At 50.2% G+C, this 21,416-nt stretch overlaps 3 long non-coding RNA genes and 1 other non-coding gene across 4 annotated transcripts; 1 reads left to right on the top strand and 3 right to left on the bottom strand.

The window, feature by feature from the left end:
* The first annotated feature begins 5,773 nt into the window (after positions 1–5,773).
* Positions 5,774–6,186, top strand: LOC127057789 (uncharacterized). Its single transcript, XR_007776174.1, has 2 exons — positions 5,774–5,844; positions 5,960–6,186. It is a non-coding gene; the product is annotated as an uncharacterized LOC127057789 (long non-coding RNA).
* A 568-nt stretch (positions 6,187–6,754) lies between these two features.
* On the bottom strand, positions 6,755–9,547 carry LOC127057792 (uncharacterized). The gene is made up of 2 exons (XR_007776178.1): positions 8,591–9,547; positions 6,755–7,194 (listed from the first exon to the last, which is right to left on the bottom strand). It is a non-coding gene; the product is annotated as an uncharacterized LOC127057792 (long non-coding RNA).
* Positions 9,548–12,376: 2,829 nt separating this feature from the next.
* Positions 12,377–20,801, bottom strand: LOC127057788 (uncharacterized). Its single transcript, XR_007776173.1, has 4 exons — positions 20,693–20,801; positions 18,356–18,506; positions 14,930–15,021; positions 12,377–13,958 (listed from the first exon to the last, which is right to left on the bottom strand). It is a non-coding gene; the product is annotated as an uncharacterized LOC127057788 (long non-coding RNA).
* On the bottom strand, positions 20,638–20,709 carry TRNAH-GUG (transfer RNA histidin (anticodon GUG)). Its single transcript has one exon. It is a non-coding gene; the product is annotated as a tRNA-His (tRNA).
* Positions 20,802–21,416: the final 615 nt, after the last annotated feature.

Here is a 21,416-nt window from a genome sequence, read left to right as displayed (position 1 = left end):
CAGTTTCTTTTCACTGTCATCCTGTGTTGTATTAATTTAGATGGAATATATGGGCCCAAAGAGGCAAAGATGTTACACAAGCCTGTGACTGTCTAGCATTAAAAAGTGTTACACAAGGTTCGGAGCTTATACAGAGACCCCAGCCCGCTTAGTCCAATGGCAAGCACACTGCAAAACATCACTGGGGAGGGATTTTAAAGAAGCTCTCATCTGAAAGTCTTTTTGATGGCCTAACAGATGGAAATAACTGTCCCATTTGGGGAAAAAGAAATTAGTTGAGATGGGGTAGGGCTTTCATTGTTGCCGCTGCTGTTAAAATCTGCTCCTGCCTCCTTAAAGAAAGACAAAGACAAATGCACGCAAAAGGCGAAAGAAGAGAACAGCAAAGATAGAAAATGCAGCTTCTGGCTCTGGTGTTGACTTTTATTCGCAACCTCAATTGCTGGAGAAACACAAGCCCAACACATGGACTGATCGGCTGCTCTGAGACCCGCCACACTTGTACCAGCATCGGGCTGTTTAGGGCATTGTCTCTTTCTAGCCCCAGGCTTACAGCAGTTGCAAATGTTGGCCTGCTAGGCCAGGCCCTTATTTGACACAAGGCAAATGGAGAAGGATAGGAAAGAAAATAAGGCGGGGAAGGAAAAGGACACATGGAGTGTGGGTGGGGGTGACAGTCTCACATCCCAAATGATGTTCGGGATTTAGCCAGAGACAGAGCAGGTGGTGACATCATCTGGGTCCTGCTCTTTGGCCCAGTCTGATGGGGACTGGACATCTCCCAGGATCTGGATGATGAAGGCCCAATTGTGTTACTGTGGATCCTGTGGCTTCAGAAGATGGTGGGGGTAGCACCCATGAAGGTGAAGCTCATTCCTCTCCTTCTTTCATCTTTTAATTAGCCAGAATTCACTTGTCACTTCCATCCATATTTCTCCCCAAAATCTCTCTTTAAAAAATAAAAAGATGTCCAAAGAGTGTGATGGTTGGACCAGGTCATCCCCTCATTATTTTGTCCACCAGTTAGGCCTAGTTTCCAACACACCAATTCTTGTTCATTGATTTCACACCCACCCATCTCTTGTTTATCAGATGTGATCTTAATACAGTCCTTGAGTTAAAGCAGGTGGCCTTTTTGGACTGTCGGCCTATCAGACCTTTCCCATCAGCCTTTGCTGTTTTAGGTCACTGTGACAGTGTGTAGCGGGGTGGTCACCCCACTCTGACTCAGAAAGGGGTAAAAGCCGGCCCTTGGAGAGTGCTGGGACTGAAAGCAGCCGAGGGCAGCTGACTGGGTAGGCAGCCGCAGGTGCAGCCACACCCAATTAGGGTCCAGCTGGTCCTGATAAAAGGGCTGGGAGCTAGGCAAGGGGTGTCTCACTCCAGTGGTGGAGTGGGAAGGGCCTGGCTGCTGGTTAGAGAAGGGTACCTCAAACAGTGCAGTGCTGGGGAACTTTGGCCAGATGAGTCCCCAGGCTGAGGCTGTGCTGAAAGGGCCTGTGGTGGTATGAAGGCTGCAGCAGTGCAGCCAGGCCAGGAAAAGACAGCAGGTTCAAACCCCCTTGCCAATGATGAGCGGCCATTTCAGACTACAGTTTGCCCTTGAGAAAAAGGGCTAGATGAAGACTGGCAGTCTGTCACTGAGGAAAGAGGGGAATTGGGGTTCCCCAGGGAGGATCCCTTAGTGTGGGGGAACAGCTGCAGGGCAGTACCCCTGATAAGGGGTACCATGGGCCAGGAGGGATGTGGGACCTGAACTAAAGGGTGGTACTAGAAAAGGGAGAAGCAGGCGGCAGCAAGGGAGACACTGGCCCACAGGAGGCACTCCAATGCTGGAAGAGCTAATTCCTAGACCAACCCACAGGAGGTGCCGTGCCGGTGAGCACTCTGCCATGCTACACAGTGTATGAACTCACACTCACCTTTCACAGTTCAGCTCACAATGCGGCTAACCGGGCAGGCCCAATGATCACAACCGCCCCAACCGTTCCGGTTCAGTGAGCACAAACCCTGCAAAAGCATGAAAATGCCTTCTTAGGGCCATCCTTCCCTTGGCTGTACCCCCAAAGCACATGCACCCCCAAATCCTCTAGCACTTCTCCAGGGGGCAGAAACCTCCCCAGCCAAGTTTCCTGCACTCCCACTGCAGAGCCAGTGTAACATGGGTGTGTGCTAAGGGCAGCATGCGGCTGGGTGAGACACTATGAGAGAGAGCGAAGGGGGGAGGAGGAAGGTTGGACGGACAGCTGGAGCCCAGGAAGGGTGGGAATGCACCATGGCCTCTGGGCCATGCAAGCTATTGGCTGTTACTGCCGTTCCAAGAGCTCACTGCAGGTTAACTCCTTGGTGTATACAGATCCAGAGAGAGCTTGTCCTGCCACTCCGTAGCTCCTTGCCATGAGATTCAATAGGAGCCTTCGCAATTAATTTCCCTACCACCTGGCTCTGCTCCTGACACATCTCAGCCCATCTGTTACTAAGCCTGGCTGTATCCCAGCCCCAGAGCTTTTATAATGTGACAGCACTGCTGTGGCCGTGTGATTTCTCCAGCTGCCCGGGTCTCATGTCCAAGTAGCAGCACATCTCTGTCAGCGGCGTGGCCAGCACTTATCTCCATGTCTGCCTTCCACCTGCTCTTTCACTTCCACTGTTTGCCTAATTTCTCCTTATCGCTGCAGTGTGTATCTCACTGACCCCTGTTCCAGTAACTAAGATCTTTCTTCAGCTTCCAGAAGATGTTCCAGGGACAGAGCAACCAGGGCCCAGTAATGCCTTTTAACCATTCTGGGTGAAGTGTGAGGTTTGTATACCCATTACAGCCTGTTGCAGGACACACATACACCCTGAGCCTGCTGCAGGCTCCCCCACACTGAGCCTGCTGCCTCCACAGAGCCTCCCCCCGAGCCTGCCCCTGCCACGGGGCACCCATGAGCCAGCCCAGCTGCAGGGCATTGTAATGAGTGGTACAGAGCTCTCCCCCACTCCATGTACTCTCTGATTAGCCAGGGGAAGGGGAAGGCTCCAGCCCTTGTAGAACTGCTGAATTAAATTGTTTTTAATTGTTTACTTTATTAATGTAGCTACATAAGTAAAGTTTTATGAATGAAATAACATTCATTCATAAAACCAGTTACCCCAATAATTGGCTAATTGACAATTAAGATGCTTGTTAAGAGCCATAGCTGTTTAGCCAGTTGCTCTTGTAAGTTTCACTATCAATCCAATTCCTGCTTAAATCACTGAGACTTGCACTGTTTCAGGATTGTAACTTCTGTTCACCATTCATTACACTTGCCTACATTGTAACTTCTGTTCACTGTTTGCCATATTGTAATTCAAACCCCATTTTAAAACAGCAAAGTGTCCTGTGGAACCTTATGGACTAACAGACGTTTGGAGCATGAGCTTTTGTGGGTGAATACCCACCCATTTAAAAACACTTACTCCATTTTGTAAAAGCTGGCTCCAACTTTCATTTTTGCAAACCCTACTGTAATCTCATTAGTTAAGTTTAGATGTGTGACTGAGGTATGTATGGATGATAGAATCAGCCTCCAGCGCCAGCCTGTCCTGATGAAATGGAGTTCAAACCCCACCGGCTGAAGATGCAGACAAGAGCCCTAACAAAGTAAGAAGAGTCCACCCTAAAAAGAAAAGGTACAATAGAAGGAAGATCAAAGCCAGGTCCCAGGCTAAAAGTCACGTCTGCAAAACACAGCAAGACCTATAGACTCTGGATTCAAACTAAAGCCTACAAAGAGGATGGGTGAGATGGAAGTCTTTGGAGGGTAACATTCTGCTGCCAACATGGAAGGGCATTGGTGCATGCCCAACAGAGACCTAGCTAGTCCTTGTGCCTGGCTTTCCTAGCCAGTTAGCTGCGGGAAGGAACCAGACACAGACAGCTTGTTTGCTCAGGAAGGCGCCCCGTTAGCCGGCGTGGCAGCCCTTTTATTCTTTCTGGTTACATTGTCAGCATGAATCAGCATGAATCACAGCCCTGTTTACTTGTTTCTTACTGGCGGAGGATCTCCCTTATCTCCCTGCTTCTCACCCGCTGCTTGCAAGCGTGACGTGCTATGTTTTTCATTCTACTCAGGCATGTAGTGCTGTACTTGCCTGGTCTTATGATCAGGGGGGGTAACGGGGGGTTGCAGGGATTAACTATCTGGTGGTTTGCCAGCCAGGATCAATCCCTACATCTCCCCCTTTACTTTTTAAAGGGAAAGGGCAGGTTTTTTTCTTGCCCAAGGGCACCCTTGGGTGCACAATGAAATTAAGGAGGGAATACACTGAACGCCACAGCAGGTGAGTATGAGGAATAAAAGGCAAAGTCCTCCATAGGTTATTACCTGATGTAACCAACCCCATCCTGGTAGCCAGCTAGATAGCCAGTCCCACCAGGAGGAGAATGGGTCATTGTAAATTTGAATTTGAGCAGTAAGATTTTTAATTAAAGCTATTTGATTATTAATAGCATGGGAGTGATCAGAAATATTAAAACAACACATATCATTAATTTTTCACAACCATAGTGATGTAGCAAAAGAAGATAATCAATAGCAGCTCTATTTTGCAAAATTCCATGACGCAGCTCTGTTTGCTCCTCATTAAGCAATGCCACTGCAATAGACGTGGCATTAAGAGCTTTAACCGCTGAGCAAGCTAACCAATTAAGATTTTTACTATTACTAATTATTAAGCCAGGTATGCCAACCAAGGAGGTGGCCAAGGCATTATACATAACATCACACAAGAATTAGCATTTAGGCAAGCAATAAAAGCAGTTAACAAATTCTCTGGGGTTTTCTCCTTTTCTTGCTGTTCCAGCAGACGCTCAGCTTGCTGTGGGAGGGACTTTGTTTGTACCCACGTCACTGGTGCATTGGGAGTACTGCGGCGCCGTTCTTGAGACAGCGTAACTGTTGTTGTTAATAACTGATTGAAATCAGGAATGGGATTGTTAAGACCCTGGTGCCACGCCATGCTGCGGGCCGCCTGTGGGGTCCTCTTTCCACGGACGGATGTAACGGGCTGGGACCCACACAGGCCCCTTAGGTATGTTAACGGCTGCGTACCCCCGCCCCCAGGTAATCAAGGGGACTGGGGCACTCCACGTGGTTCCAGGGAGTTGTCTATACGTTACTTTAGGGGCGGGGAGTTCTTCCTTGCACCTAAAGTGTTTCTGTAAACGGGAGGTATAATGGGCACCATCAAAAACAAGATTTAAATAATTGATTGTATAAAGAACATGTGCTAACCACACCTCCTTGTCGGGCAGCGTGGGCGGGATTCCCCCTTTTGTTTTTTGTTGGAGGAGAGCTGTTTTGAGGGTACGATTCGCGCGCTCAACGATAGCTTGGCCTGCCCCAACGGGAGCAGAAGGCAGCAATTTGTTGAGAGCAGTAAGCTGGCCCATTATCTGTTTTCAGCTTGGCTGGGATGCCCATAACAGAAAAACAGCGGACTATTGACAGTAGTATGAAGAAAATTCCACGGGGAAAAAGGTGAAAAACGTGTGACATCCATTTGCCAAAGCTGATTAGCGCCGAGACCGCGGGGGTTGACGCCGGTGGGGGGGGTAAGAGCGGAGAGAGGAATATTGTGGGCATTGTTGAACAACAGCTTTAGCCTTATCCAAGGGAATGGAGAACTCCCGGGCGAGGGCTTTAACTTTTCGATGATGAAAGGCGTGGCTGGAAGTAGGGGAAGCAGGAGAATGGACCCAGGAAACACGCACTTGTGTATCAGCGTAAGCGTTGCCCTTAGACAAAACCCCGGGAAGGAGAAGATGGCTATGAATATGTGCAATAAAAAACGGGTGAGACCGGGAGCGCAGAAGCTGTTGGAGGGTAAGAAAAAGGGCAAGAAGTGGTTATTCCATAAGTGGGGTCACATAGCTTCCAGCTATAGCGGTACCAACGTTAGCAACATAAAGGCTATTTGTAATAACATTAAGGGGGACAATGGAAAAATGAGAAAAGGCTAAACAAAGGGCAGCAAGTTCTGCCCGTTGAGGGCTTGTTTGAGGAGTGGTAAACCACGAGTGCCATTGCGTGGCAGTACACCAAGAAACAACACCACGGGTTGGGCAGCCATCAGTGAATACTGTAAGCGCATCAATTATGGGGGTTTGCTGGCAAAAATTACAAAATACAGTGGGAATGTGACAAATGGCATGCAGGCGAGGATCTTTCTGAATATGATAGGACAGGGAGCCCACAAAGCCTGCCAGGGCTAGTTGAAGGGCATCCGGGAAGGCAAGGGCTGATTCGGTCTTTGGGTAGCGCTTCTTTACCTGTGAGAAAAGAAACTTAACACATTTCATTAGTGCCTGGCAATGTTTTGCAGATCTCATAGCTGCTTGGGCACATTCAAGCCCCACCCCCCTTTCCTTGGTTATTAGCCAAGTCTTAGCTGTGAGCAGTGTCCTTGAATGGAGACAGTGTCTTATCTACAGTCTCCTAGCTACGTTTTTCTTTTCTGTTAACTCATTCTGTTCTTTTTTTCATCTCCCTTTTTGGCTTCTTTTAACCTGCAAAGGAAACTTTCACTCTTCACTCATACACCTTTGCCCAACAACGAACACGTAAACATTGCCATTATACAGTACATTAGTCTTATTATTTAATATATGCCACACATACTCTTTTACTAAAATAACCTTATTACAGAACTTTGGAGCAACGAGCTAAAACAAGCACACCCACTTTGAGGAGGTCATTCAATTCAACCTCTAGTCCAATAGCCTTCCACCATCCCCAGCCCTCTGGCTAGAAATTTGAGGTAGCCAGAAAGATCCCATGTACAATATGGGGAGTGGGTTAACTTTTCATGTCTTTGCTTTCAAAGACCGTTGGCATGCAAATTATAACAACAATTTCTTTAATTAACAATTTGGCCAATGAAGCTTCTTTTTCTTACTTAAGCAAATGCATTAGACTTTAGTGTATCACATTCTCCTGATTTATCCAAACACCTTGTATTCCAAAGTTGAATAAAACAAGTATCTGCATTTAACCCTTCTATTTAATTTTAACTAGACTATCCTATAAAAATATTAAACACAACAATTTTGGCCACGAGACAAACACCACAAGACAGGACATAGAACACAAAACATAAGTCCTGTTGTGCCAGTAAATGCATGATACGTTGAATGCTGTTCAGCTGGCATCAGTTTTCTCTGATTATCTGAAAGACAAAAAAAACAGAGGTCTACCCACCCCTTCTGGGCAGACAATCATCGCTTGAAATATACAAATACCCTTGTTGACTTCAGGCAAAACCAGAGGAATTACCCCATATTTTCTTACATTTGTTTCATAAGCAGCCTAGGTTTTCAATTACATAACACTGTATACATTCTTCAGCTAATTTAACTAAATTGTTCATAGCCAAACCAAATAATAGCAATCCAATAATTTCTTTGCCTAAATTTATTTACAAACATTTCGCAGACACCAAGAACTTTTTTCTTTAGCATTTTTACAAAGTTCAACTGCTGTTTCCTCCAGCAACTACAGAGTTAACTTCTCACTCTCCCTTAAATCACTTGCTTGTCTCCCAACAGCCACTTTTATCAACTTAAATCACCATGCCAAGTAAGTCCTGGGTATTTGAAATCCCCATGCTTACACTTACTGACTCCTTCCTTCCACTACACCCTTAAAGTTTTCCAACCTGCTTTCCAATCTCTCTCTCTGTTGCCTGCCTGCCTGGGCCCGATCCTGCTTTTCTTGCTGAACCGTCCCTTCCATGGGCACCAACTTGTTCCACTACCAGTTTAGCTAGGAGGGTGGGCTTCTTAACTAGCCCCCACCCCTCCTGGTCTTTTCCTTTAAACATTCTCACTCACAAGACTACCCGAGTCCTCCTTCATGAGGCTTGCCACCTGGACAAAAATCCAAACCCCTTTAGAGAGTTTACCTAGAGTCCACCCATCCGTCTGCTGACACTTAAACAGAAAAAAGAAATTACACAGAGCGCAGAGGGAATTACAGTCTAAGTCAGACTTTCCCACTTCTATACACTGTCCGCTACAGGGGACGGGACAGAAGGATCTCAATTCAACCTCAGAGCTTCCTCGCACTCATGGCTTCCACTCCAAGGAATTACGAACGAGAGGTTCAGTTCCGCCCACACTCCTAACGCCCAAATGTATACAGAGCAGAAAAACAACAGTAACCGGTTAAACAGAACAGAACCAAAACCAAATAGCGTTTTCTTATCCTATTAAGGCATACTTTTACTCATGCAATTCTCAACATATAGCACCAACAGTACCAAGCAAAGCAAACACAAAATAACAAGGGTAAAACAAATAGATGGTGTAAATTCTGCAGTGCTCCCCCCTTCTTAATTGCTCACCAAACTGTGACAAATTTCTGTTACCAATCTATCCCTCGTGTCAGGTGATCAGGCTGACACTACAGGATCGCTGGGGGAAGATAAAGAAAACACACCATAGGACTGAATTTTAAAGCTTCATTAATAAAATAATAAAACAACAATGGAGAGTGTTGGGAACGCTCCCACATCACTCAGGAAAATATTAATGCCCCAAGCCCGAAGCTCCTTTTATACTTACACAGGTACGTCCCGACTGGCCACTTCTGTGTATAATGTTCAGAGGAGGGGGAGAGGTGGAAGGGAGATTATCCTGTATACAGCTTGTCCAGAATTTCCAACATGCTTCTGCTCTTGGGAGGGCTGTTCTCTTACACCCTGGAATCTCCTGCGGCGTCTCTTTCAGAGATTCCAGTCCAGGTCGGCTGCCTGTGGCAGCCGACTCCAGGGTCACAAAGGCACACTGTTGGGTCTTACTGGACAGTTAAGCTTTGCAAACGTAATTTCAGTTCTGTAACTTGTATTTCCTTTTGCTCCGCCTCTGTCTATATTTTTCCTTCACAGCCAGCTGGGGCCGAAAGCAGCCTGTACTGCGCTCGGAGCCGGAGGGGGCAAAAGGGGGAGGGCGACGACAGCAAGGACTCAGAGGGGGCTAGACTAGGGGGTGTCGCCCTGAGTGCAGGACTTGGGGTTTCAACCTCCGTGACATATGAGGGAGGTGGGGTAGGGGTGGGAGAGGCAAGCGGGGGCGCCTCCTTTCGCAAACGCCCGATTGCCTCTGCACAATGTTGCCACAGCAAGATGTGTTGGATGGGCGCTCGTGGCTCCCTTAGGAGCCGTTCGCCCACATTTTGCCAGTCAGAAACCTCGAGAGTTCCTTTCTCGGGGTACCAAGGGCATTTAACCTCAATCACATGGAGCAATTCCTCCACATGTCGCTGTGATGCTGTCGTGCGACCGGTTACCTTGAGTACTTGAACCAGCTCTTTCGCATGAGCCTTCTGTTGCACGGACAAATCCCCCCCCATACTCACGAGGGAGTGCGCGACGACGCACTGTGGTGCACCACGGCTTGGCCAGCCGGTGGGTACGGAGGGCTGGAATCACGTCGGGGTCACCAGATGCGGGAAGGAACCAGACACAGACAGCTTGTTTGCTCAGGAAGGCGCCCCGTTAGCCGGCGTGGCAGCCCTTTTATTCTTTCTGGTTACATTGTCAGCATGAATCAGCATGAATCACAGCCCTGTTTACTTGTTTCTTACTGGCGGAGGATCTCCCTTATCTCCCTGCTTCTCACCCGCTGCTTGCAAGCGTGACGTGCTATGTTTTTCATTCTACTCAGGCATGTAGTGCTGTACTTGCCTGGTCTTATGATCAGGGGGGGTAACGGGGGGTTGCAGGGATTAACTATCTGGTGGTTTGCCAGCCAGGATCAATCCCTACAGTTAGCTGCCACAAGCTACGAACCCAAGCCACAAACTCAAGCTACATTCAGGACTGGTAACTATCAAGCAGCTGCAGAACATCTGATGGGTGTGTGTGTATAGGTATTAGGCCATGGCTACACTTACAGTTTTGCAGCGCTGGTAGTTACAGCTGTGTTCGTACAGCTGTGTAGGGCCAGCGCTGCAGTGCGGCCACACTGACAGCTACCAGCGCTGCAGTGTGGCCGCATTTGCAGCGCTGTTGGGAGTGGTGCATTGTGGGCAGCTATCCCAGCATTCAAGTGGCTGCAACATGCTTTTCAAAAGAGGGGGGTGGGGTGGAATGTGACAGGGAGCGTGGGAGAGACAGAGAGATTGGATTTTTGGAGCTGACACTGTTCTCAGCTCCCTGCCTTGCAAGTTCTAAGGACTGGAAGACACACAGTGCCTACCTTCAATCATTTTAAAAGTTCTGACCCCTTCCCCCACCCCTCTCTCATTCACTAAATGCAAATTATGCACTCTTAAATAGCCGTCAGACCAGATAAGCATCTGCTCAACATGGACTTCCCCCTCCCCCTCTGCCGTGTGAGCTTGCTGTTTCTCTCTTCAAGCAAACAGCTGTGAACATTCCAAAGTAATTGCTCTGCCTGCCTCCGCTCGCTCAGCAAACAGGAGCTGTGTTTGTTTTTTAAATAAGCAGTTTGGCTGAACTCCGAGCTCCCCCTTTCTTCCAGTTTGTTGTGGACAGGAATTCTGGGATACCTCCTTATACCCCGGAGGTCAATAAAAGCGCTGGTGGGGTCCACACTTGCTGACCAGCGCTGGATCACCAGCGCTGGAATCGCTACACCCGAGGCTCGACTGGGTGTACAGCCAGCGCTGCAACCAGGGAGTTGCAGCGCTGGCTGTGCTTTGCAAGTGTGGCCACATCCTAAGTTGCAGCGCTGTAACCCCCTCACCAGCGCTGCAACTCTCTAGCGTAGCCATGGCCTTAGATATAATGTGTGTGTATAAGGATTAAGATATTAGTTATTGGTCATAAATCAAATTGTTATCATAATAAATGTGGTGTCTTTGAATTGCCCCCTAAAAAGATCCTGTGCAGTTTTATCTGCATAACACCCTGGCATTCCCGCCAGAACATTCATTCTATTATGGGGACTAGAGAGCTGCAAGCAGTTGGCCACAGAAGGCCCGACTTCCATTGGAGGGCTGGTGTTTGTGCAGGAGCTGTGACCCAGGACCCTTTCCCAGCCCTGAGAGCCTCCACCTGACAGTATCGTGTAAGCAGTTGTGCTCTGTTCACCATGGGCAACCTGGGCCACCAGGGCCCTGTGATCTAATGGGCACGCATCTAGCTACAGCAGCTTTTAAAGTCCAATGGGCTGCACAAGAGATCTAACAGCTTGGGTGTGGGTCCTCCCCATGGGTCCAGAGGGGACTGAGCTGTGTCCCCAGGCCAGCCAGTCTGCTCCTCTCCTGCATGTGTGTTGCAGGTCAGTGCTATGGGGGGAGCCAAGCCCCACTTTGCACAGGGGGAGATCTACATGTAATGATGTTGGTTCTGGCGGGACTCAACTGAGAGTGCCAATTCAGGATAAATTGCTTAAAGCAGGGCAGTTACAGCCCAAGGCTGGGGTTTTTCCACCTCTAAGCAAACCAAACCAGCCAGACCGAGAGAACTTTGGTTTTACCCCACTGGCTAATCAAACGTCACAAGCAATTCCCTTTGACACTCCAGTTTTCCAGTATCACCACCAGTGCCACTCGTTAGGGAGACAAATGATTATGAAAACCAATGCCCCAGTAAAAAAGTTTCTCTCAATCCCAAAGGACCAAGCCCCAGACCCAGATCAATATACAGATCAGATCTTATCCACAAATCACGCTGTTACCAATCCTTTAGAATCTAAAATCTAAAGAGTTATTCATAAAAGGAACAAAGGTATAGATGATAGCTAGAATTGGTTAAATGGAATCAATTACATACAATAATGGCAAAGTTCTTGGTTCAGGCTTATAGCAGTGATAGAGTACACCCACAGCTGGGATCATAGAATGTCAGGGCTGGCAGGGACCTCAAGAGGTCATCTAGTCTAACTCCCCTGCTCAAAGCAGGACCAATATCCCCAGACAGATTTTTGCCCCAGATCTCTAAATGGCCCCCTCAAAGGTTGAACTCACAACTCTGAGTTTAGCAGGCTAATGCTCAAACCACTAAGCTATCCCTCCCCCAACTGATGGGTCATCAGTCCTTTGTGTAGAGCTTCCATTTGTAGCAAAGTCCCAAAGGTAAGAAGCAGGACTGAATACCAGATGGAGATGAGGCATCAGCTTTTTATAGTCTTTTGCCATGTGGTCTTTGCTTTCTTTGTCCCAAGGACTGCTATCCAGCACGTGGCATAGAAAAACCTGAGTTCTGTCCACAGGCAGGTCCTTGCATACCTTGCTGAGTCACAAGGTGTGTCTGCCTTCTCTCAATGGGTCCATTATATAGCTGATAGTCCTTAATGGGCCATCAAGCAGGCTAGGCAGAGCTGACACCAGCTTGTCTGAGACGTCACTCAGAAGCACAGCATAAGTTTGAAATACAAATAGTATAGAGCCAATATTTACAACTTTAAATATAAAAATGATACATACATACAGCTAGCATAATCATAATCAGCAAACCATAAGCTTTTCTTAGACACCTTATTTGACCCCCTTTATACAAGATTTGGTGCCACTACAGGATCTTGGTTGCAACAATGATCTATACGGTCCCAGTTCATGTCAGTAATGTCACAAGACAGTCTGCTCCTCTCCTGCATGTGTGTTGTGGGTCAGTGCTATGAGACAGCCAAGCCCCACTTTGCACAGGAGGAGATCTGCATGCCGAGGAACACCCCCATGTGCTGGTCAGGAGTGGGGAAATAATTGGCCCCTGGAGATAAGGCCCGGCATATAGCATAGGAGATGGTTCCAGTCTCAGCTGCAGCAGGAAATAGGGCAGCAAGGCGGTTCCTCAGCACAGCTGGCAGATCAGGGGGCAGTGGGTGCAGAGAGCATCCCCATGGGAGCCCCTGCCTGCTGCCAAGGGAGCGGGAGTCTGGCTGTGAACACACTCAACAGCAAATGGGCTCAGGATCAGTTCGCTCAATACCCAGCCCCAGGAGCTCCCAGCTCCCTCAGGCCACAGGGTGTGTATCTGATAGACATCCACTGGCCATCTGTTATCACTCTGCCAAGCCTCCTGCCCTGGGGTATGATGGACAGATGGAATCAGGGAAATGACACAGACATGGAGCAGCCCAGCAGGCCAAAGAGAGTGTCTGCAGCCATTGGTCATGCCCCGCAGGTATGGCCAGTGCCTCCTGGTGTCACATGCTGGCTTCCACTGTCATGGCAACGCTGGGATACTGGTCCCCTGTCCCCTACACAGTTCGGCTATTGCCGGGCCTGGGGAAGCAGCAGGCTGGATCCCCCATTAACCAGCTGGCCCACTCCCTCTGCCCTGGCTTCCAGTTGCCATTGGCTAAGCTGCTGTCAACATATTCAGTGCCCTTGAGGTCGGAGCTTCTGCTTGCTGAGATGACTATTGTGGCAAATCCCGGCAGTGAGTTTGACACTGGGCAGCGGCACCTTTGAAATCACAGGTAATTAGCCAATGTCACCAATTACTGGGAAGCCAATGCTGGTCCTGGTGCCCCAAACGAATTGTTAAAATGGCATCAGAGAGGCTCTGGTACCCCAAAATCCAGCACAAATCCATTTGGAGGAAACGACAGCTCTACCTAGGCTAACCCCTTTAGCCTGGGCACAGGGCAGTGCTCAGACAGGTTGGGTGGAGAAGCCCTCATCCCTGCTCCTGATGGTGCTGTCTAGCCCTGCTGTGCCCATGACTGGGGAAGACTGAGGAACTCCAAAGGGACCAGCCCAAGCAAGGTGAATGAGCAGCACGGTGGGAGGTGAATGACAGTGCTGATAGGTGCAGAGCAAAGCCCATTGGAAGGAACAATCTGAGCCACACCTTAAGGCTCTCAGAGAATAGCGTCAGCTCAGGGGATGGGATACAGGATATGGCTGCCTGCGGGTGTGATGTCTGCACGGTGCAGGTACATGCCTTGTTAGGGGAGCTTGGAGGTGTTGTGCTGGGAATTCAGCCTGGAATGATGCTGGCACTGAGACGGTGACACACACCTGCAGGGGAGGCACAATTAATGCATGTGTTCTGGTTATGAAAGGGTTACAAACGTGAGTAGAGAATGGGCTGAGGCTCAAACTAAGGCAGCTGCTGGGAAGCGACTGGTCTGTGCGCTCTGGCTCTGAAAGGGCGACAGCTGCTGGGGAGGGCCTGGGAGCAGGGATGCTGTTGTCTGTACTCCAGGGGGCAGGATGAAGCCAGGAAGGTCTATGTCACTGGAGTGGGGGCTCTAGGACGACCATTTGAAGTTAGAAGGGTTTGGCGATGGGAGCAGGGATGCAGACCAACTCCCCACCCGTTCTGTTCCTGTCTCCTGGCCCGTAGCAGCCCAGAGTTCACTGCAGATGCCCAGCAACTGAACATTTCACAGGGCCACTGACAAGCTGCTGCTCCTGTGTTAGCGGAAGAACTTTATCAAAGGGGCTTCTGCACTAGAAAGGCAGGAGCTTCACACCTTTGAGCCAGGCAGTTGCGGGCTCTCAGGCTAGTGTCAGGGCCTCTATAGCAAAGCCAGAGCTAGGGGACCTGCTTACATCGGTAGGATCTGCATTACTGTGGCACCCAGAGAGGCCGCATCATGCCAGGCCTTGCACAGACATAGGCTCTGCCCATGTAAGCTTCCAGTCTCAATAACTGAGCCAGGACACAGGTCGGAGAAAGGACGAATTATTCTCCCCGTTTCACAGATGGGGAGTGAAGCCCAGAGATGGATTTGCTCCCAGTCACACAGGGAGTCTGGCAGAGCTGGTGTGAGCGGGGGAATAGTCCTGCTATTGTGGGGAACTTTCCTGGCTTATACACTACCCCAGTGAAATGGGCTAGCGAAAGGATCCGAGTCCTCGCTCCCACTCCCTTTACCCAGAGGCCTGCCTGACCGCGAGGGGTCCCCTTCCACTCTCCTGTGTGGCAGAGTCCTTGTAACCCCAACAAGGGTGGGCCCAGGATTCCTGGGGGCTCAACCGCCCACCTTGTCATGGTCACTCAGGGCAGGGGCTTGGGTGTCCCCACTCTGGGCTGCTCTCTCCGCACTGGACACTTCCCTGATGCACTGATCATTGCCTAGAGTTCAAAGCAAATACAATGTATTAAAGAGCAATCAATTAAAAAAAAAAATAAGGAAACAATGGGAAAGGTGAAAGGAAAACCTGTCACCCCACTCTGCGGCATGGAGACATTACAACCAGCTGTGGCTAGCAGGGCCGGATTAAGGCAAGGGCTTTAGGGGCTGCAGCCCAGGGCCCCGGCTCAAGGGGACCCCCACAAAAATAAATCACAGGCAGCAATCTCCAACTCCAGGCTGCTAGCACAGCGGGGTGCTCAGGCAGGCTGCCTGCATGCTGTGGTTCCATGCCACTCCCGGAACCGGCCAATGGGAGCTGCGGGGGCAGTGCTTGCGGGCACAGCCAGCGCACGGAGACACACTGTCCCCCTCCCTCCAGGGGCTGCAGAGATGTGCTAGCAGCTGGCCACTTCTGGGAGTGGAAGCTGGGGCCACAGCATGCAGGCAGCCTGCCTGAGGCCTGTTGTGCTGCCAGCTGGGAGCCACCTGTGGTAAGCGCCTCCTGGCCAAAGCCTGCATCTTGCACCCCCTCCCGCATCCCAGCCCCCTGCCCCTCCTGCACCAATCTCCCTCCCAGGAAAAAGACTTGTATACGGGGGTCCCACAAAATCTAATAGCCTCAGGCCCACAGGAGACTTAATCCGGCCCTGGTGGCTGGACTGTCAGGGCAGTTCACAGCCTGTTCCTCACATGTCCCAGGCCCCTGCGCAGGCACCAGGGATGCTGCAGGTCGGACACTTGCTCTGGCGGTGGCCACACACCTTCAGGCTCTAGTTGGCAGGACCCTTCCCCCCAGTGTCACTCGCCACCCCCCCATTGGGGTTACCCTCCCCCCCCCAAGTCTGGCCTGCAAGGCCTCTTGGCTGGAGGTATCTCCCTGCACTGGGCCCTCTGCCCAGGGTCCCCCTCACTCTCCTTAGCTGCACCCAGCTCCAGCCCCAGCCCCAGCCCCAGCTGTCTCGGCACTGCGGCTGCTCTGCCCCCAGCTCCCTGGGCTGCTTCTCTGGCCCCTCAGGCTCCTGCTCTCTCCTTAGCTCAGCCCCTCTGCCCAGGCAGCTCCAGCTCACACAGAGGACAGGACCCCCTGGCCTCCTGACTCCCCCATTGGCCTACCTGCCTTGTCAATCTGGCTAACCTGGGGCACTGGCCTCTCTCTATTGGCCCTGGGGACTGTCAGTCTCAAGGTCCTGATTTCTCATCAACCCTTCCCCTTCCTTTTGGCGCTGGGAGAGGGCCAACCAAAAACCTCCACTAAGTTCCAGTAAGGGGCCATGTCTCTGAGTGCCACCCCTGTAGGTTGGCCAGATAGCAAGTGTGAAAAATTGGAACAGAGGTGGGGGGTAATAGGCACCTATATAAGAAAAAGCCCCGAATATCGGGACTGTCCCTATAAAATTGGGACATCTGGTCACCCTACACTCCACCTCACCCTCCGATGGCCCGAGCCATAAAACTGGCTCTGTCACTTTGCTCAGTCCCACAACTAAACAAGGGACAAATTCAAAGCACTTGGCATTGGCTAACTCTGTGTCTGTTGTAGAGTCAGGCCAGCAATGAGACCTTCTGCAAATCCCACCTGAAATAACTGAATCCCACCTGGATCTTCTGACCTGAGATGAACCAGGAGGATGCTCCAGCTACAAGGAGTTTTGTTTGCACGGCTGCTTATAAGCTAGTCCAGGGGACTCCCCACACAAGCCGTCTCACGACTGTCCCAGTCAGGCAAGAGTGGGGTGAGGGGGAAGAGAGGAAAGGTTCCTGAGTGACTGATTTCCAGTCATAGTGAAATCAGTGACGGGATGAGAAGTAATAAGGCAATCAAAGCAACTGGCCCACCACTGAGCAGAGCACTGCATGTGCTGGATGCATTAGGCTGGCAATACCCACTAGGGATGCAGCTGCTCTGATGTGATGTCAAGAATCCTATCCTAACTAGATGTAAGCGCCCCACACCTGTGCCCGGTGCGCACTGGCCGATCAAAGCACAGTCTGATACGCCATTCCGTGGCATTTCTCAGCTTGTCTGTGTGGAACAGGGATAGTACCATCTGCACCCGAAGAATGGAGCTGGGGGAACAAGTGAGGGGAAGTGGATGTGAGCAGGGCATGGGCATGAGAGAGACCAGGTGGAGGAGTCCTGTACTCAGAAGGCTGGGTATAACATAGAGTAGAGGTTGGCAACCTTTCGGAAGTGCTGTGCCGAGTCTTCATTTATTCACTTCAATTTAAGCTTTTGCGTGCCAGTCATACATTTTAATGTTTTTAGAAGGTCTCTTTCTATAAGTCTATAATATATAACTAAGCTATTGTTGTATGTAAAATAAATAAGGTTTTTAAAATGTTTAAGAAGCTTCATTTAAAATTAAATTAAAATGCAGAGGCCCCCCTGGACTGGTGGCTAGGACCCAGGCAGTGTGAGTGCCCCTGAAAATCAGCTTGTGTGCTGCCTTTGGCACACATGCTATAGGTTATCTATCCCTGACATAGAGAGAAGGGATGGACAGGGAGTCATAGAAGATTAGGGTTGGAAGGGACCTCAGAAGGTCACCTAGTCCAACCCCTTGCTCAAAGCAGGACCAAATCCCCAAACAGATTTTTACCCCAGTTCCCTAAATGGCCCCCTCAAAGATTGAACTCCTAACTCTGGGTTTAGCAGGCTAATGCCCATACCACTGAGCTATCCCTCCCCCTGAGTACCTTGCTAGGGGTTTGTCCCAGGCCCCATGCTGGGACCCTGATCCTCCCCAGGGCTAGACACGTCAGGATTAACCAGAGTGGTTCTTAAATCGCCATCCAGGAGGAAAATATGGACGTATGGTAACCCTATTGGTACAAAAAATACATACTGTGGCAAGTCCCTTAAATCAGAACTTTTTATAGAGTGATCACAGGGAGAAGAGGGGAAGGGGATGCATGCTGGCTCAGTTTTTACAATGGCCGGATGCCCAGCGGTTGGTGCAGATAGGTCCAGTTATCACAACAGTGCACTAATTGCGGGTTCAATTGTCAAAAGTTAGTGTAAGTTCATAAGATGTCACAACAACCAAAACCAGCAAATGTTAGTGGGGAAAGGTACGAAAGGGAGACAGACAGACTGATTTAATCCAAGCAAAAAGGCCTCCTGATGTAACTCAAGGACTATGTTAAGGTCATGCCTGGTGGACAAGAAAAGTCTGGAATCAGAAACCAGTTAAACAAAATTAGTGTGGTGAAAACTAGGCCTAACTGGTGGACACAATAATAAGAGATGGGCTATTCTGTGCATCACCCTCTTTGCGGTCCTTAAAGAAAGAGACTCTGGGAGAAAAAATTGGCTACTGGAATGAACTTCACCATCATGACTGCCAGGCCCGCCATCTCCTGGGACCCTGGAGCTTCACCATCCTGATCCTGAGAGAGGTCCTGAGCAGACCAGGCCAGAGAGAGGAAGAATGTAGATGACATTGCCACCTCTTCCAGTGTCGGAAAGTCACCAGGCACTGAGCTGAAAGGGAGAAAGTCCAGTTCAGAAGGGCCAGGAAAAACAGATAGTAGGAATAGCCACAAAAGGGCAGGGGTGCTGGAACAATTTGTTGGGGGTCGCTGAGAGCCATTGAACCAAATTGTAAACCCTGTATATAATGGAAACCAGTTCAAGCCAGGGGATACGGCAGCACCCCCAGCACCCCTAGTTCCAGCACCTATGCAAAAGGGTCAGTGCCTGGAAAGAGAGCAGCACAAGGAGAAAAGAGGGGAAGTTCAAGAACAGTACAGTTAAACTAGAGGACAAATAAATAAAGAGTCTCCAAGTAAGCGAAGAAATTAGTAGAAAAACATCATTAGAAAACTGCAAGAAGAGTAATGTAAGAATGAAATGTGAAGGAAATACACCCTAATTAAAGAGACACAGATTTAAGAAATAAGGGGGATGTGAGCTGTAGTGAAAGTAAGAAATAGTAAGGCCTCTAACACAAACCATCTGGCAGCATCTTAAGGTGCACAAGGTGAAGTGCAGGACTAGAGAAATTGTCAGACAGCAAACGGCTTGTAAAGCAGAAAAGAGCTGGGGCTAATTGTTCAATCAAGAAACCAATGCGTTGCATCAAGGAATCCATGTCTTTGTTTAAGCTGGAACTCAAAACAGCCAACAAAGATTGCACAAGAGGATTGCTCCATTAATGAAACTACTTTTCCTCCAAACTCTGGGCACACAGAGACTGAAAACTGAGAAACTGAAAAGGCAAAGTATTTCTGTTCCAGTGCATTGTATTCTCTAATGTCAAAGCCTGTAATTTCATAAATGTCAATTGTTACCTACAAAGTGAGTTTTAATTAAGATATTACTTCATATACAATACACAGCAGTAATAGTTTACAGGAGTTTACAGCGTGACCCTAATTAGCAGTTCCTGCTAAAACAACCAATCCTGATTTATGTGTGATTATTCCCCACCCCATTGATTTCTATTTTACCCCAACTGATTGAGATCAAACATAATTTGGCCTCTAGGTTGCCTCTGCCTCTCCTTATTGCTCTGATTCAGAGCACCCCTCCACCAAGCTCCCTACACAGGAACTCTCCCTGCTGAAACCAATTTGCAGCAGCACAGGGACAGAGTCCACTGTGCATGGGGCCAGGGGCCACTCAAAACATAGACAAGTCCAGGAACTCAGGCAACATGTATGGCTGCAGCCTGGCATCATAGGTTTCCTGGATGCCAAACTCGGGTAGCACATGCACCCTCCCCCCCAGAGCAGGCATTACACATCTGCACCAAGGCACCATGGGCACAAGCACCCACATGCCAGGCTGCAGGCATTTGCATTTGTCTTGGGCTTCCCACACACAGCTCTGCCAGTGCCCCTCAATCCCAACCTGCAGTCTCCAGCCATGGGCTCCCTCAGCAGCACAGCTCTGCTGCTGTCCCTCAGTCCCAACCTGCAGATCCCCCACTATCCTAGCCCTGGGCCCTCCTCACACATGAAGCTGAAATATCTTCCTAGCAGAACAGTGTTGGATCAGTGGAGAAACCGGCAGGGAGTTGGGCAGTGCCTGGTGACCTCAGTCATGGGCAGAAAGGAGTGGGATGTGGAGCCTGCAGGACAGTTCAGTACCGGCAGCTAGGAACAGCTCCTGCAGTCCTCTCCCCAGGTGTCTGGGAGGGGCTCCCCTTCCCAGCTGCACAGCAGCCCAGATGTGCCACGGCCAGGTCTCTGTACAGAACAGTATAGCCCTCGCTCAGGCTCTGGTTTAGCAGAGCACCGGGTCCTCACTCAGTCCTCCTTGGAAGTGGAGTGGCACCCTCCTCTGAGGTACAAAACCCAGAACATTTGGGATGGTCCTGAGCCCAGGAAACTGGACAGCTGCACAGGGACCAAGCCACAACCATGGCAAGGGGCAGGCAGGGAATGGTGTGGACTGTCCAGCTACACCCTCTTCTGTGGCCTAGTGACTGTTGGGTCAGTGACACTGTCCCTAATCTTGTAACAGGCTGGCCGAGCCCTGTATCATCCAAACGCTGAAACAGGCTGGCTGTGCCAGGCTGCTGCCCATAGGAAGCGGGGGCTGCTTGGACTCCAGCCTCCCAGTAAAAAGCTCACAGAGCCCCCATGCCGTGCTACCGCTATTAAAGCGATGCCGTGACTCGGATTCGAACCGAGGTTGCTGCGGCCACAACGCAGAGTACTAACCACTATACGATCACGGCGAGCTACTGGGGCTCTGCGATAGGCGACTGGCGCCCGCCTTCTTCAGAGCGGTGCGGATGACGTCACCACGGAGCGAGTGCGCCACCAACTCCGTTCCAAGAACCATCTCTGGAGTAGCTACTGCGCATGCGGCTTCCAAGGGGGCAGGGTCGTGTTCTATCCTGCACGGAGCTCCCTGCAGAGACTGCGCATGTACGAAATACCGCTGGGCGGAGCAGCGGGGAGGAAACCCTCCCTCCGCGCGCGCCTGGGGTACTCGGGCGCTTTTGCTGCTGAGAGTTGTGGGCGTGCGCGGGCGTCCCCCGTTATCGGCTGGGCGGGTGCGTGTGTTCCCGGGTCCCACGTGCTGCTCCGCCGCCCGGGGAATGGACCGGACCGGACCCAGGGCTGTCTTTAGCCTACACAGGACCCGCACCGCTGGTGGCGGAACAGCCGCACACATCCGCATACGGCACAGTGACACACCGCCCCGGGCAGGCACACGCTGCACAGTCACATCTGCATCTCACACACACTCACTCTCTCTCTCTCCCCCTCTCCCGGGCATAGTCACACACTCACAATCACGTCCCCACACACCGTGCATCACATCTGCACACATTCATATCCCCACACATACAGGTGCACTCACAGACCTCCCTACACTACTTTGTGCACTCACACGTGGGCTCACTCATATCCTCCCCTGGCATCACACATGGGCACA

This window comes from Gopherus flavomarginatus, chromosome 9 (genome assembly GCF_025201925.1).
Source record: "Gopherus flavomarginatus isolate rGopFla2 chromosome 9, rGopFla2.mat.asm, whole genome shotgun sequence".
Lineage (NCBI taxonomy): Eukaryota > Metazoa > Chordata > Testudines > Testudinidae > Gopherus > Gopherus flavomarginatus.
Note: the sequence above shows the minus strand (reverse complement) of the source record. Positions and strands in the feature narration are given on the sequence as shown.